The sequence below is a fragment of the Schistocerca cancellata genome, chromosome 10 (genome assembly GCF_023864275.1).
Source record: "Schistocerca cancellata isolate TAMUIC-IGC-003103 chromosome 10, iqSchCanc2.1, whole genome shotgun sequence".
Lineage (NCBI taxonomy): Eukaryota > Metazoa > Arthropoda > Insecta > Orthoptera > Acrididae > Schistocerca > Schistocerca cancellata.
In genome coordinates, this window is record NC_064635.1 from 132,503,512 (window position 1) to 132,522,478 (window position 18,967).

Sequence of the window (18,967 nt, forward strand, 5' to 3'; positions counted from 1 at the left end):
TTTGTTCCAATGAGTCTAACTTTTGAAGCTTTTGCTGTGTTTGTCTCTGATTTTGTTCCACTGTGTCTAACTTTTGCAGATTTTGTCCCATTGTATCTAACTGTTGCTGTGTTTGTTTCTGATTTTGTTCCATTTTTTGCATTAATTGCAATAATAATGTATTAGTGTCTGGAATCTGTTTCTCTATGCTCTTTGGCAGTGCGTTTTCACCGGCAGCATTCACTTTTTGACAAGCAGAAAATGTGTCTTGACTCATTTGAGAAACCGGTGAGGACGCAAAACCTGAATCTACAGTATTTGCAGAATTGTGTCCTATCATTTCGGATTCCTGAGGCGAGCTGTTGCCGACCGATCGATCGATAATGCTTCCCTGTTCACTACCTGTTTGACTGTCTACGCCATTGTTTGACGCCCGCTCCATTTCCCTATGCACAGTTACCAAATTACTACTTTGAACATTAGTTAACTCATTACACAGTGGCGCTAACACATTGCTTTCGTCTTCACTGTCGTTTCTTAGTTTACTTTGGAGCCGAGTGTTACGTTTTTCACACGCCATTATTGTGACAATATTTCACACGATAACACAGAAAAACACAATTTGAAGAGCAAAAATAAGAGAACACATTAACATAGCACTGAAAATAATATGTAGTTAATTACAAGCGCAGCTGCGAAATACTTGTTGCAAATCTACATGCATGCCACAACTGTTTTACATTACAACAATGAAAGACTGCAACTACAAAGGAGATTCTCTCTACAATTACGCGCTAGCAATAAACAAAAGCTACACTAAATACACAAACTACAAGAAAAAATCAGAAGATTCCAGTGAGGTATCCTAGGCTAAGGGTCGACATATGAAACGTCCCCTTTGAACAATTTTACATGTGAAACGTCCACTTAGAACAATTATACAAGCCTGTGCTTAACCTGACACACAATATTATTTAGCGCAACGCAATCTGACTTTCAATAACCCCTACAAAACAATGGCCCTGACTAACTTTAACCTATACCTTTTACAAATCACTTACCTCACAAAAATCTTCGCTACTCAAGCTACTGCAAAACAGCGAGCGCCACTACTGCCAGCTAAATAAAAGATTCAAACTACTGAAGGTACTAACTACTGATAGGGATAGTTAGCAAATGAAAGATATTAATAGAGAACAAACAATGTATTTACCTTAATATTCATAATTGACATTCAGTCTTACAGATTATCAAAACTCCGCCATCTCTCTCCCCACATCCACCACTGCTGGCGGCTCACCTCCAACTGCCCAGCGCTACGCGCTGTTCGCATCCAGCTATAGCAGTTCATGACAACAATGGCAGACAACAATGCAAACTAGCCACATACTGCACACAGCACAGCCAGTGATTTTCATACAGAGAGCGCTACGTAACGTTGCCAATAAGAAAACATAAACATCAAACTTACATAAAGAAAACATAAACAGCCTACTTACAGAGATATTCTGCAAAAGCTGACTGGCCTGAAAGCCAATGCTCATACTCTTTTTGACGTTAGACAAATCGCTCTGTTTACGCGTTACGTTAACTGCTCTGTTGTTCGCTTCCCCCAGACTCACTTTATAAACCCTCCACTGCTAGTGCTGCCACCCACCGTGTGTACTGTCATTGCACATCGATGTCAAACATAGGCACTGGTCACACTAATGTAACTGGACCGTGTATATAACCTCCTGATCTACCTCTGTCTTTGTTGATCAACTGCTCGAGAAACAAGAATAGATGCACACTTGTGTTGATCCAATGTTCCTCCCAGAATGCCGCTATCACTCACGGAATACCACAGAAACATTCCCAGACCATAAGGCTCACTCTGGCCTGGAGCCCTCCGACTATTGTTGCAGGATGTTTCCTGTCACACGCTTCACGCTGTACACGTCAAGAGCCATCTGTCTTATGGAGCAGAAAACGTGATTTAATCTGGAATGGCCACTCGCTGATCGTCCAGTAGCGGTATTGGCGTCAAATTCGAGCCTTTGTCGCCGATGAACAGCAGTCAGCATTGATCCACGACCCACGCATCTGCTGCGGAGACCCATATGCGGCAATGTTCGCTGAACGATCGTGAGAAGACGTTGCTGATAGCCGCTTGGTTTATCTGAGTAGTCAGTTGCTCAAGAGTTGCACATCTATTAGCCCATACGCATCCCTGCAGCCGTCGTTCACCATGCTGCAACGCAGTTCCCTCGGCGAAGGTTTTGGATAGCGCAATTTTGCCTTGAACGGTATCAGAGTACCTGATGGCTCAACACAAAAGTTTTGTCTCAAGTTCAGATAGCGTTGAGGATCAGTGGACAAAGTTCAAAACCATCGTACAATATGTGTTAGACGAGTATGTGCCAAGCAAGATCGTAAGAGATGGAAAAGAGCCACCGTCGTACAACAACCGAGTTAGAAAACTGCTGCGGAAGCAAAGGGAACTTCACAGAAAACATAAACATAGCCAAAGCCTTGCAGACAAAAAAAAATTACGCGAAGCGAAATGTAGTGTGAGGAGGGCTACGCGAGAGGCGTTCAATGAATTCGAAAGTAATGTTCTATGTACTGACTTGGCAGAAAATCCTAAGAAATTTTGGTCTTATGTCAAAGCGGTAGGTGGATCAAAACAAAATGTCCAGACACTCTGTGACCAAAATGGTACTGAAACAGAGGATGACAGACTAAAGGCCGAAATACTAAATGTCTTTTTCCAAAGCTGTTTCACAGAGGAAGACTGCACTGTAGTTCCTTCTCTAGATTGTCGCACAGATGACAAATTGGTAGATATCGAAATAGACGACAGAGGAATAGAGAAACAAAATCGCTCAAAAGAGGAAAGGCCGCTGGACCTCATAGGATACCAGTTCGATTTTACACAGAGTACGCGAAGGAACTTGCCCCTCTTCTTGCAGCGGTGTACCGTAGGTCTCTAGAAGAGCGTGGCGCTCCAAAGGAATGAAAAAGGGCACAGGTCATCCCAGTTTTCAAGAAGGGACGTCGAACAGATGTGCAGAACTATAGACATATATCTCTAAAGTCGATCAGTTGTAGAATTTTGGAACACGTATTATGTTCGAGTATAATGACTTTTCTGGAAACTAGAAATCTGCTCTGTAGGAATCAGCATGGGTTTCGAAAAAGACGATCGTGTGAAACCCAGCTCGCGCTATTCGTCCACGTGACTCAGAGGGCCACAGACACGGGTTCCCAGGTAGATGCCGTGTTTCTTGACTTCCGCAAGGCGTTCGATGCAGTTCCCCACAGTCGTTTAATGAACAAAGTAAGAGCATATGGACTATCAGACCAATTGTGTGATTGGATTGAAGAGTTCCTAGATAACAGAACGCAGCATGTCATTCTCAATGGAGAGAAGTCTTCCGAAGTAAGATTTCAGGTGTGCCGCAGGGGAGTGTCGTAGGACCGTTGCTATTCACAATATACATAAATGACCTTGTGGATGACATCGGAAGTTCACTGAGGCTTTTTGCGGATGATGCTGTGATATATCGAGAGGTTGTAACAATGGAAAATTGTTCTGAAATGCAGGAGGATCTGCAGCAAATTGACGTATGGTGCAGGGAATGGCAATTGAATCTCAATGTAGACAAGTGTAATGTACTGCGAATACATAGAAAGAAAGATCCCTTGTCATTTAGCTACAATATAGCAGGTCAGCAACTGGAAGCAGTTAATTCCATAAATTATCTGGGAGTACGCATTAGGAGTGATTTAAAATGGGATGATCATATAAAGTTGATCGTCGGTAAAGCAGATGCCAGACTGAGATTCGGAAGAATCCTAAGGAAATGCAATCCGAAAACAAAGGAAGTAGGTTACAGTACGCTTGTTCGCCCACTGCTTGAATACTGCTCAGCAGTGTGGGATCCGTACCAAATAGGGTTGATAGAAGAGAGAGAGAAGATCCAACGGAGAGCAGCGCGCTTCGTTACAGGATCATTTAGTAATCGCGAAAGCGTTACGGAGATGATAGTGGTAGACTCTGCAGGAGAGACGCTCAGTAGCTCGGTACGGGTTTTTGTTGAAGTTTCTAGAACATACCTTCACCGAGGAGTCCAGCAGTATATTGCTCCCTCCTACGTATATCTCGCTAAGAGACCGTGAGGATAAAATCAGAGAGATTAGAGCCCACACAGAGGCATACCGACAATCCTTTCCACGAACAATACGAGACTGGAATAGAAGGGAGAACCGATAGAGGTACTCAGGGTACCCTCCGCCACACACCGTCAGGTGGCTTGCGGAGTATGGATGTAGATGTAGACGTAGATACCTTAACGACGGCGTCACGAGAACAATTGCATACTTTGGTGTTTCAGAAATGCACCCTCCCTTGGCCTGAAAGCCAATGATCATACCCTTTTTGACGTTAGACAATTCGCTCTGTTTCCGCGTTACGTCAACTGCTTTGTTGTTCGCTTCCCCCAGACTCACTTTATAGACCCTCCACTGCTAGTGCTGCCACCCACCGTGTGTACTGTCAATGCACGTCGATGTCAAACATAGGCACTGGTCACATTAATGTAACTGGACCGTGTATATAACCTCCTAATCTACCTTTGCTATACTTTTTATACGGTATTATATGTGTAACCTGCTGCTGCCACAACAAACTGACGTGTACATAGATGCGATTCATTTGCTGTAAATTATTAATCAGTCTGTCCGTGTTTACAATAATCACATACAATATAAACATTTTTGAAAATGTCTTGGTGTTTTGATTCTGCGAAAAAGATATTGACATCTGTTACACCGATACTAAGTAGGTTTCTGTAATGCATTTCTTCTTCTTTACATAAATGAGTGGCCAAGGTCCAATGGTTTATAACGTGCCTAATTTTGTAGGTTTCTCAAATGACAGTTTGCCAAAACCGGTGCAGCAAAATAAAAATATTTGTCCAACTAAAGACCGAATTTTATTCCGAGCTATACACTACAGGCACCGAAAAACAGCAGCTGTGAATAAATTAAACATTTACTTCCTCTGAGCACATAATAACTTTGAACAACTCCACGCCAGAACTGTTGAACGGGTCACGTACAACAGATAGATAGAACGTAATCTGTCCAACATGCGTCATCATCATGAAGATAGTTTGCTAAGCACGTTAACTGTACAATTTAGAAGACGGTACAGTTAGTAAGAGATTACCCTACATTAAGTTCAGGAGTGAAAAAGGTGCAGAGAAAGCTGCTGTTGATTTTAATAACGGTTGGCTTGCAGGGCGCCTGTGTGTGCGGAACTGAGACCTGACACATTTTCGTGACGCTTGTTGTAGTCAGCATGAAATGGCGCAATGCACTCGCGGTAGTTCCTGCAATCTCATGCACATGAAACGAGTTTCGAGAGAGTTGCGTCCTTATTTGTACAGTACATGGAGGAGGGGCAGTCAGGAGTTACACGTGCAGATCTGCAGCAGTATCGAGGTAGGTGGACAAATTATGTTGCAGAACCGCCGTCGATGTGCGAAAGAGCGCGTTACGTCGCACTCGGACTGGGGCACAGTTCTAATCTTTCAGGAAGTCTCAGCACATGCCCTGGTTCGAAAGCTTTATGGCGAAAGTAACTGTCGCATAATATGATACTGTCGAGTAACATAGATCCATGAAACTTGGAACACACACCAACACATTTGATTCTGTAGTAACGCTGACCTCATGTGCAATCCTTGTTTAAGTTTATGTGAGCCACGGCGATAAAATAGGAAACAGTATTGTGTCGTGAAAATATGGTGAAGTGTGAAATGAAAGCCAATACAGTGCGTCCACAACATGTAAAATGTATAAAGAATAGCTGATGGCAATACTTGCTTTGGATACACTCATCAACCTCTCTGGCGTAATAAACATATAAAGCGCCGCCAGAGGGAAAATTGACAAACTCTCTTTTGTTTCGCTGTACAAGTAGGAAGTTGTTCTGTAATAGCATCTCTGATGCCTGCTGCTTGTAAAGTGGAAACCTGTGCATTGTAAATATATTACTTTGTGCTTAATTTCAGAATATAATTTAAAAGCCAAAATATTTACCTACTTTGTCCCTTTCTGAGAAGCTCCTCTTCTTGGATTACGTATTAAGTAAATACACGAGTTTTCTAACGGAATAAAAATCAATAGAATATTTAGTTTTTTAATAATACCATAAAATATGAGTGCTAAGGAATGTTCAAATGGCTCTGAGCACTATGGGACTTAACGCCTATGGTCATCACTCCCCTAGAACTTAGAACTACTTAAACGTAACTAACCTAAGGACAGCACACAACACCCAGTCATCACGAGGTGCTCAGGAATAATTTTTTTTCTTTATTTAATTAAATGCTCTGACTTAGTCGATTTCGCTTCATGAAATCTGGTAACAGTGAATGTTTTATAAAAGAATAAACTTGAAGACAAATACTGAACGGAAAACCACAGTCGAGCTTTTTTTCATTCTAGATGCTCAAATAATAAGAATTATAGTGATTAAAATTCTTCTGGGTATTATGCCGCGTCATTGCTAAAAACTAATAACAATAATATTATTGTTGTTAGTTTTTAGCAATAATGTCATAGCAATAGTGGCATAATACCCAGGAGAATTTTAATCACTGTGCCACCGGCCGCGGAAGCCTACGTCCTTATAATAAGAATTACTTCATTACAGTAATTTTTCGTCACGTGAGTGTTTGTAGTGTTTCAAATGACAGTCCCTCACGACAATGTACGTTGTAGAATGAGATTTTCACTCTGCAGCGGAATGTGCGCTGATATGAAACTTCCTGGCAGATTAAAACTGTGTGCCCGACCGAGACTCGAACTCGGGACCTTTGCCTTTCGCGGGCAAGTGCTGTACCTTTCTTTCAGGAGTGCTAGTTCTGCAAGGTTCGCAGGAGAGCTTCTGTAAAGTTTGGAAGGTAGGAGACGAGGTACTGGCAGAAGTAAAGCTGTGAGTACCGGGCGTGAGTCGTGCTTTGGTAGAGCACTTGCCCGCGAAAGGAAGTTTCAATGTACGTTGTATGTCGAGCAAACCTAAACAATTTCATACTATTGACGTCATGTACGCGAAGCTTTATCAGACATATTGGTTCGCAAGATTAATTTCAACAACATTTCAAAACCTTTTCCACACGTAATGTCAGATCGTTAAGAGTAACAAAAGTAAGGCAATTTTCTATGCTTTGTCGCTGCATTCATTTAGTTGTTTTCCCGCGCAGAACAGCTGGTGCGCGCGTGTATGTAAACCACTACAGACAATTCCAGTCGCGTAACCACTGACCAAATAAGGTCTATACGATCATTCGTGCTCAAACATTATATATAAAATAAATCCAAATTGAAATTTACGCTAAGAGAGGGAAGGTCGCGCTACGTGATGTCCAGCATTAAGTGCACGACTGGGAGACCTGTGGCAGCAGCCTCCCGAACTCTCACTCATTTCCACAGACTTGTTAGTATCTTGTGTCACTTCACCAGTCTCGCCCTAACGTTTCGCACGGCAGTGTAATTCATTTGCTAGTCGACGCTGAAAAGTTATGCCGGATGCCTGTATTAGGCTAAGAAGTATGTCAGTGTGGGTTACATCAACTGTAATCACAATATAATGAATTAATATGGCATGCTGTTCCACACGATTGGTGACCGCGGAATCTAGATTGATTCCTAAAGAGGAGTTGTTGGGAAGGAACACTTAAGTGTTCGAACGCAATATCAGTGGTATTCAGCTTGACTCCGTCAACTGGATTAAATATCCAGTCGTAACGTTGCATAGAACGAATACAGGGAACGCGAATGGTCTACCTCAGTTCATTGCGAGAATCGTAATGAAGTGTAGCCCATCTGAAAAGGAGACCATGTATAGAAAGCTAGTGCGACCCATTCCTGAGTACTGATGGAGGGTTTGCGATCCACAACACACTACGTGAAAGTTGTTGTTGTTGTGGTCTTCAGTCCTGAGACTGGTTTGATGCAGCTCTCCATGCTATTCTATCCTGTGCAAGATTCTTCATCTCCCAGTACCTACTGCAACCCACATCCTTCTGAATCTGCTTAGTGTATTCATCTCTTGGTCTCCCCCTACGATTTTTACCCACCACGCTTCCCTCCAATACTAAATTGGTGATCCCTTGATGCCTCAGAACATGTCCTACCAACCGATCCCTTCTTCTGGTCAAGTTGTGCCACAAACTTCTCTTCTCGAGAAGACATCGAAACAGCTCAAAGTCGTGCCGCTAGATTTATTACCAGTAAGTTTGCTCAACACGCGAATATCACGGAAATGATCTGCACACTCACATCAGAATCTCTGGATGGAATACGACGTTCTTTTTGTGAAACACTAGTGCGAAAATTTAGAGAATCGGCATTTGCAGCTGACTACTGATCGATTCTATTGCAGCCAACGTATATTATGAGCCAGGACCGTGAAACAAGACAAGAGAAATCTGGCTTTGTACGGAAGCGTATATATGTATAGACAGGGTGGTCCATTGATCGTGACCGGGCCAAATATCTCACGAAATAAGCGTCAAACAAAAACACTACAAAGAACGAAACTTGTCTAGCTTGAAGGGGGAAAACAGATGGCGCTATGGTTGGCCCGCTGGATGGCGCTGCCATAGGTCAAAAGGATACCAACTCCGTTTTTTTAAAAATGGAAACCCCCACTTTTATTACATATTCGTGTAGTACGTAAAGAAATATGAATCTTTTGGTTGGACCACTTTTTCGCTTTGTGATAGATGGTGCTGTAATAGTCACAAAAGTATCAGTACATAACATTCCGCCAGTGCGGGCGGTATTTGCTTCGTGATACATGACCCGTGTTAAAATGGACCGTTTACCAATTGCGGAAAAGGTCGATATCGTGCTGATGTATGCCTATTGTGATGAAAATGCCCAACGGGCGTATGCTATGTATGCTGCTCGGTATCCTGGACGACATCATCCAAGTGTCCGGACCGTTCGCCGGATAGTTACGTTATTTAAGGAAACAGGAAGTGTTCAGCCACATGTGAAACGTCAACCACGACCTGCAACAAATGATGCCGCCCAAGTAGGTGTTTTAGCTGCTGTCGCGGCTAATGCGCACATCAGTAGCAGACAAATTGCGCGAGAATCGGGAGTCTCAAAAACGTCGGTGTTGAGAATGCTACATCAACATCGATTGCACCCGTACCATATTTCTAAGCACCAGGAATTGCATGGCGACGACTTTGAACGTCGTGTACAGTCTGCCACTGGGCACAAGAGAAATTACGGGACGATGACAGATTTTTGCGCGCGTTCTATTTAGCGACAAAGCGTCGTTCACCAGCAGCGGTAACGTAAACCGGCATAATATGCACTATCGGGCAACGGAAAATCCACGATGGCTGCGAAAAGTGGAACATCAGCGACCTTGGCGGGTTAATGTATGTTCCTGCATTTTCGGAGGAAGGATAATTGGCCCCCATTTTATCGTTGGCAATCTAAATGGTGCAATGTATGCTGATTTCATACGTAATGTTCTACCGATGTTACTACAAGATATTTCACTGCATGTACCCCCAACATAATGGATGTCAGGCATATAGTTCGCGTGCGGTTGAAGCGGTGTTAAATAGCATATTTCATGACAGGTGGATTGGTCGTCGAAGCACGATACCATGACCCGCACGTTCACCGGATCTGACGTCCCCGGATTTTTTTCTGCGGGGAAAGTTGAAGGATATTTGCTATCGTGATCCACCGACAACGCCTGACAATATGCGTCAGCGCATTGTCAATGCATGTGCGAACTTTACGGAAGGCCAACTACTCGCTGTTGAGAGGAATGTCGTTACACGTATTGCCAAATGCATTGAGGTTGACGGACATCATTTTGAGCATTTATTGCATTAATGTGGAAGTTGTAGTCTCCCCCCCCCCCACCCCCTCCATCCGTCTTCCATCTATTGTCCACATTAAACAATGCCCAGTCCAAGAAATAAACTCGCAAAGTCTTTTATGAAGATTTGAGAGGAGCGAAGATTATTATAAACTTTCAGGTATTTAGCTTATCATGTTGAGATGGCTGCAGTTCTTCTTCTCTAGGGGTCTGATTCTCGAAGCTGAAAAACTAACATCGGCTCCTCACGGTAGGTTTGAAGTTGGAGTAAATAAATTGGAAGACCGTTTTTGCACAATTTTTTTCGTAAATATATTTTTCACTGATTTTCCCACATTTTAGTATATCATACAGTATTTTGAGTTCTCACATTAACATAGGCGAAATTGCACTGCTCGCACCTATTACACAAAAAAAGTCCGATCACATGAGAGGCAAGCTAACGACTCTCACCCTCTGCGGAAATAACAACATTCCAAAGGGTTTACTATTTTTCTTAACAAATGAATTCCCTTCTAGTTTTCGTTACATTATTAATTTTGATTATCATTTCATAAATGAATCAAGAAATAAACATAGTATACAGAACAGGATTGCGTAATTAATAATAGAAATTTAAAACCGAGCGAGGTGGCGCAGTGGTCAGACACTGGACTCGCATTCGGGAGAACGACGGTTCAATCCCGCGTCCGGCCATCCTGATTTAGGTTTTCCGTGATTTCCCTAAATCGCTCCAGGCAAATGCCGGGATGGTTCCTTTCAAAGGGCACGGCCGACATGTTTCCCCGTCCTTCCCTAATCCAATGAGACCGATGACCTCGCTGTCTGGTCTCCTTCCCCAAAACAACCAAACAGAAATTTAAAGTGCGCAAATAATTCATAATTTAAAATGTTTCTAAACATAAGTTCTAACTCTATGTTCAGAACTAATACTTATCGATCATAACATCGAAAAATAAATTCACTACTGGCCATTAAAATTGCTACAACAAGAAGAAATGCAGATGATAAACGGATATTCATTGGACAAATATATTATACTAGAACTGACATGTCATTACATTTTCACACAATTTGGGTGCACAGATCCTGAGAAATCAGTACCCAGAACAACCACCTCTGACTGTAATAACGGCCGTGATACGCCTGGGCATTGGGTCAAACAGAGCTTGGATGGCGTCTACAGGTACAGCTGCCCATGCAGCTTCAACACGATACCACAGTTCACCAAGAGTAGTGACTGGCATATTGTGACGAGCCAGTTGCCCGACCACCATTGACCAGACGTTTTCAATTGGTGAGAGATCTGGAGAATCTGCTGGCCAGGGCAGCAGTCGAACATTTGCTGTATCCAGTAAGGCCCGTACAGGACCTGCAACATCTGGTAGTGCCTTATCCTGCTGAAAGGTAGGGTTTCGCAGGGATCGAATGAAGGGTAGAGCCACGGGTCGTAACACATCTGAAATGTAACGTCCACTGTTCAAAGTGCCGTCATTGCGAACAAGAGGTGACTGAGAAGTGTAACCAATAGCACCCCATACCATCAGCCGGGTGACACGCCAGTATGACGATGACGAATACACACTTCCAATGTGCGTTCACCGCGATGTCGCCAAACACGGATGCGACCATCATAATGCTGTTAACAGAACCTGGATTCATCCGAAAAAATGACGTTTTGCCATTCGTGCACCCATGTTCGTCGTTTACACCATCGCAGGCGCTCCTGTCTGTGATGCAGCGTCAATGGTAACCGCAGCCGCGGTCTCCGAGCTGAAAATCCATGCTGCTGCAAACGTCGTCGAACTGGTCGTGCAGATGGTTGTTGTCTTGCAAACGTCCCCATCTGTTGACTCAGGGATAGAGACGTGGCTGCACGATCCGTTACATCCATACGGATAAGATGCCTGTCATCTCGACTGCTAATGATACGAGGCCGTTGGGATCCAGTACGGCGTTCCGTATTACCCTCCTGAACGCACCGATTCCATGTTCTGCTAAGAGTCATTGGGTCTCGACCAACGCGAGCAGCAACGTCGCCATACGATAAACCGAAATCGCGATAGGCTACAATCCGACATTTATCAAAATCGGAAACGTGATGGTACGCATTTCTCCTCCTTGCACGAGCCATCACAACAACGTTTCACCAGGCAACGCCGGTCAGCTGCTGTTTGTGTATGAGAAATCGGTTGGAAACTTTACTCATGTCAGCACGTTGTAGGTGTTGCCACCGGCGCCAATCCTGTGTGAATGCTCTGAAAAGCTAATCATTTACATATCACAGCATTTTCTTCTTGTCGGTTAAATTTCGCGTCTGTAGCACGCCATCTTCGTGCTGTAGCAATTTTAATGGCCAGTAGTGTTTTTTATAAAGTAATTCCTTTTCATAAATTTTAGCTTGAAATATAACATACTTCGTATAAAATTATATGAAAGTTTACAGAAATGTAACTGAGATAACACTCACTGAGATAATACTGGTATCGACAGCTAATGTTGAAGAAAGTAACGCTAGAGGAGGATGTCCCGTTACATAGGGGTAGCATTCATTTCACGCTAGGTGAGGAGAGCCCTACGTCACGTGAAACTCATGATGACGTGAAACTCATGATGACGTGTGCCTACGTACGTTGACGTAGGCACGCGTCATCATGAGCTTCACGAGTTGTCCTATCTACTGTTGTGTGCATTCTGTATACATCGACTGTTGTGTGCGTCTTGAATCTGCACAGTTCATTGTTTTTAGTTGATTTACAAGATGAAGGCAAAATTAAATGGAACTAGATGGTTTAATATTTCCAGCTACATTCGGAATTACTTCCAACTTCAGTTTCACAGTTTAACGTTTCTGCACACATGAATTATGTACAGTTCATTGGCTTTTATAAAAACACGAAACACTTTAATTTCTCCCTATTTCACGTTTTTATCCACATGTTTTATGCACGATTAATCGGACTAAAAAATGCCTAGACACTTTCGTTATGGTTATGATTCCTTCATTCAGATATTCGTAATGTTCATGAACACACAATAACATCCCACATTCTTTGGATTGCAGCTTAATAATTAATTATTTCATGTTTCTATCCACAGGATTTAGACACGATTCATCGGATTTTTTGAAAAAAAAATGGGGTTGCTTTCATTTCAGTCTAGAAAAATAACAAGACACTTTCGTTGTGGTTATGATTCCTTCATTCAGATATTCTTTATGTTCATGAAACACACAGCAACATCCCTCATTCTTTGGATTGCAGCTTAATAATTAATTATTTCACGTTTCTATCCACACGATTTATGCACGATTCATTGCATTTTTAAAAAAAAATTTACTAATTTTTTAGTTTCGTTACGGTTCCTTCGTTCAGACATTCATTATGTTCCTGAAACACATAATACCATCCCAAATTGTTGGGATTACAGCTTAATAATTAATTCAACTGGGATGAGAGTAACAGATAACTCCTGTCACTTCGTTTGTACACATCTATTTACATTCAGCTTTGACGTTATCGGTACAACCGCAAAGATCGATATACGCACTCATGTGGTCGATTTAGGTTATTTACCTCACGATGACGTAGTATTACGTCACTATGACGTAGGGTTCTCTTCATCTAGCGTGAGAAGAATGCTACCCCGTTACATAGTGGAACAGGAAAGGGGATGACTAGCCAGTGTACCCTCCGCCATGCATCGTACGTTGGCTAGCAGAGTATACGCGTAGATATTGAAGAGTCATATGCTGATTGCAGGCCCGCGGTAGTCTTTGCAGGCCACGGCCGTCGACGTCAGCGCCACGCTGCTTTCCCCAGCGGCGTGCAGCCCTGCCGACCTCTCGCCTCATACATGTCACCGCGCCGACTCACGGAGGCGACTGTGCGTGACGTTCAACTCGCTGCTCTCTGGCAAGAGTCGGACGGCCACAGGCTCTGAGCTGCCAAGTCCCACTAGCAACTCAGCGGCAGCTGTTGCAAAAGGCAGGTCGGCGGGGCTGTGGGGCCAAGTTCCGTGAAGGCTCTGGAAACCATGGCTGCTGCAGGGGATTTTGCCGCACGACCACTTCGCGAGTCTACCGTGAGTATCGGGAATCCGGTAAAACATACTACACTACTGGCCATTAAATTTGCTACACCACGAAGATGACGTACTACACACCCGACAGGTAGAAGCTGCTGTGATATGCAAATGATTAGCTTTTCAGAACATTCACACAAGGTTGGCGCCGGTGGCGACACCTACAACGTGCTGACATGAGGAAAGTTTCCAACCGATTTCTCGTACACAAACAACAGTTGACCGGCGTTACCTGGTGAAACGATGTTGTGGTGCCTCGTGTAAGGATGAGAAATGCGTACCATCATGTTTCTGACTTTGATAAAGGTCGGATTGTAGTCTATCGCGATTGCGGTTTATCGTATCGCAACATTGCTGCTCGCGTTGGTCGAGATCCAACGACTGTTAGCAGAATATGTAATCGGTGCGTTCAGGAGGGTAATACGGAACACTGTGCTGGATCCCAACGTCCTCGTATCACTAGCAGTCGAGATGACAGCCATCTTATCCGCATGGCTGTAACGGATCGTGCAGCCACGTCTCGATCCCTGAATCAACAGATGGGGAGGTTTGCAAGACAACAACCATCTGCACGAACAGTTCGACGACGTTTGCAGCAGCATGGACTATCAGCTCGGAGACCATGGTTGCGGTTACCCATGACGCTGCATGACAGACAGGAGCGCCTGCGATGGTGTTCTCAACGACGAACCTGGGTGCTCGAATGCCAAAACGTCATTTTTTCGGATGAATCCAGTTTCTGTTTACAGCACCATGATGGTTGCATCCGTGTTTGGTGACATCGCGGTGAACGAACATTGGAAGCGTGTATTCGTCATCGCCATACTGGCGTATCACCCGGCGTGATGGTATGGGGTGCCATTGGTTACACGTCTCTGTCACCTCTTGTTCACATTGAAGGCACTTTGAACAGTGGACGTTATATTTCAGATATGTTACGACCCGTGGATCTACCCTTCATTCGATCCCTGCGAAACCCTACATTTCAGCAGGATAATGCACGACAGCATGTTGCAGGTCCTGTACGGGCCTTTCTGGATACAGAAAATGTTCGACTGCTGCCCTAGCCAGCACATTCTCCAGATCTCTCACCAACTGAAAACGTCTGGTCAATGGTGGCCGAGCAACTGGCTCATCACAATACGTGAGTCACTACTCTTGATGAACTGTGGTATCGTGTTGAAGCTGCATGGGAAGTTGTACCTGTACACGCCATCCGAGCTCTGTTTGACTCAATGCCCAGGCGTATCAAGGCCGTTATTACGGCCAGAGATGGTTTTTCTGGGTACTGATTTCTCTGGATCTATGCACCCAAATTGCGTGAAAATGTAATGACATGTCAGTTCTAGTATAATATATTTGTCCAATTAATACCCGTTTATCATCTGCATTTCTTCTTGGTGCAGCAATTTTAATGGCCAGTAGTGTATCACCGACATCGTTGCGGCCGGAGAAATATCCTGCAAGAACGGGACCAACGACGACTGAAGAGAATCGTTCTCAGTCAGGCAGTAGTAGCCGACCGAGACAGAAGCAGCAGCAGGTAAGTAGTGTCTTTTGTGACAGTTACGAGTTCCTAACCTGGAGCAAATTTTATTACATTATCTGTGTGCTTTACTAGTTTAATTTCTTGAGTTTCTGAGTGTAAATTTAATATCTAATAGCCATAGTCCTCGCGTTTCCGTTTACGTCGGGAAAGTAAACCGATTTTGTGAAATATTACAAGTTCCTAAGCAGGGCAGAATTATTTAATTTCACCTGAGGGCATCGGTAGTTAGGTTTTTGAATATCTGCGTATTATTAGTTCCTCCGTTTTCGTCAGGGTCTACAGTACAGTTGCGCAGCACGAGCCGATAGTCCGTTTATCTGCACAGTTTAGTTTTTCACGTCCTTTAGTATGGACAGGGACTGCGATTGTTGAGTGCGGATGCGAGCCGAGTTGGTGACACTTCGCTCACAGCTTCAGGCTGTGATGGCTTCGGTTACAAAACTTCAGGCTGCAGTGGACGGACACCACTGTTGTGGGCCGGCCGTGGGGATCCAAGTCCAGCATGTCAGAGTCCTCCGATCGCTCCTCACCGGTGGCCAACCCATTTACTGCTCGCACTGAGGTTGGCTCCTCACCTATGGTTGAGGTCGCCCCGTAGCGAAGCAGGCGGCGAAAGACTTCCCAGGCGGCCGCACGTAAGGCCTCCCTGGTTTGTCTGACAAATAGGTTCCAGGTGGTGTCTGTGGCTGACACTGTCGCTGAGTCGGATGCTGTCGCCTGTCCTGTTTCAGAGGAAACCACTCAGCCTGAAAGATCCGGGCAATCACAGAGGGTGCGATTATTGTTAGTTGGGAGTCCTAACGTTAGGCGCGTTATGGGGCCCCTTAGGGACTTGGCTGTCAAGAAGGGAAAGAAAACCAATGTGCACTCCGTGTACATGTCGAGTGGAGTCATTCGAGAAGTGGAAAGGGACCTCCCAGATGCCCGAAGAGCACAGGGTCAGCCCACTGCAGGTGTTTGCTCACGTCGGTACCAATGATGTGTGTGTCACTTTGGATCAGAAGAGATTCTCTCTGGTTTCGAGCGGCTAACAGAAGTCTTGCTTGCAAGGTGAAAGCAGCATAGTGGACAGGACTGATTGCGGACGTCTGGTACGGAGCCGAGTGGAGGGTCTGAATCAGAGGCTCAGACGCTTCTGCGACCGTGTACGCTGCAGATTCCTCGACTTGCACCAAAGGGTGGTTGGATTTCGGGTTCCGCTGAATAGGTCAGGTGTTCACTGTAAGGCAGCTACACGGGTAGCAGGGCCTGTGTGGCGTGGACTGGGCGGTGTTTTAGGTCAGAGGGACTCGGGAGAACACAGGAAGGGCTTCAGTCACAAAGGGTGCATGCTGAACACAGGAAGAACGTAGATACAGGAACCATTGGTATAACAGTTGTAAATTGTCCTAGCTGTGTTGGGAAAATAGCACAGCTCCAAGAGGTAACGGGAAGCACTGATGCTCAAATCGTCATAGCCACTGAAAGCTGGCTAAAGCCGGATGTAAGCTCAGCCGAAATTTTTGCGAATAACCTAAAGGTGTTCCGAAAGGATAAGCTAAACACGGTTGGCGGTGACGTGTTTGTTGCTGTCAGAAGTAGTAGCGAAATTAAAGTAGATACTTCCTGTGAATTCGTATGGGCAGAAGTCACTATTGGCAACCAGAATAAAACAATAATTGGATCCTTTTACCGACCTCCCAATTCAGATGATACAGCTGCTGAAAGGTTCAAAGAAAACTTGAGTTTGATCTCAAACACGTACCCCACTCATACGATAATAGTTGGTGGTGACTTTAATTAACCCTCGATATGTTGGCGAAAATACATGTTTAATTCCGGAGGTACGCATAAAACATAATCCGAAATTGTGCTAAAAGCATTCCCTGAAAAGTATTTCGAGCAGTTAGTTCATGAGCCCACGCGAATAGTAAAAGGTTGTGGAAACACACTTGACCTCATAGCAATAAATAATCCTGAGTTAATAACCAGCATCAAAACCGATATAGGGATTAGTGATCACAGGGTTGTCGTAGCGAGATTGAATATTGTAAACCCCAAATCCTCGAAAAATATAATTATTCAAAAAAGCAGATAAAAACTCACTTGACGCCTTCCTTGAGACAATCTCCACTCATTGCAAATTAATTATATAAGTGTAGACCAGGTGTGGTTTGAATTCATACAAATAGTATCGGCAGCAATTGAGAGATTTATACCAAATAAATTAACAAACTACGGAGCTTATCCTCCTTGGTACACAAAATGTGTCAGAACACTGTTGCAGAAACAACGAAAAGAACACGACAAATTTAAGCGAACGCAAAATCTCCAGGACTGGAGAACTTATACAGAAGCTCGAAATTTAGCGCGGACTTCAATGAGAGATGCTTATAACAGTTTCCACAACGAAACTTTGTCTCGAAACCTGGCAGAAAATCCAAAGAGATTCTAGTCGTATGTGAAGTATGTTAGCGGCAAGAAACAATCAATGCTTTCTCTGCTCGATAACAATGGAGATACTGTCGAAGACAGTGCTGCCAAAGCACTAAACGCAGCCTTCCGAAATGCCTTCACAAAATAAGACGAAGTAAATATTCCAGAATTCGAATCGAGAACACCTGCCAACATGAGTAACGTAGAAGTAAATGTCCTCGGAGTACTGAAGCAACTTAAATCACTTCATAAAAGCAAGTATTCTAGTCCAGACTGCATATCAATTAGGCTCCTTACGGCGTACGCTGATGCATTAGCTCCATACTTAACATTCATATACAACCGTCCGCTCGGCGAAAGATCCGTACCCAAAGACTGGAAAGTTGCACAGGTCACACCAATATTCAAGAACGGTAGTAGGAGTAATCCATTAAATTACAGGTCCATATCGTTAACGTCGATATCCAGCAGGAGTTTGGAACATATATTGTGTTCAAACATTATGAATTACCTCGAAGAAAAGTCTCTCTTGACACACAGTCAACATGGGTTTAGAAAACATTGTTCCTGTGAAACACAACTAGCTCTTTATTCACATGAAGTGTTGAGTACTATTGTCAAGGGATTTCAAATCGATTCCTTATATCTGGATTTTCGGAAGGCTTTTGACTCTGTACCACACTAGCGGCTTGTAGTGAAATTGCGTGGTTACGGAATATCGTCTTAGTTGTGTGACTGGATTTGTGATTTCCTGTCAGAGAGGTCACAGTTCGTAGTAGTTGACGGAAAGTCATCGAATAAAACAGAAGTGATCACTTAACACTTCCGGACTGAGATGCCGTGGTCCATACATAAGACTCTCCCCTGAAGTTGCGCCTTCGACTGCGGAAGGCATCCTCCGACGACAATCAGCGAACTGCAACGAGAGCACGAGTGAGCGCCGTGTATATAAGCCATCCAGAGGGCGCCGCTGTCAATCACGTGACGTCGGCTGTGCTATGATCTCTGATATTGCCAACTTTCTCAATTGAAAC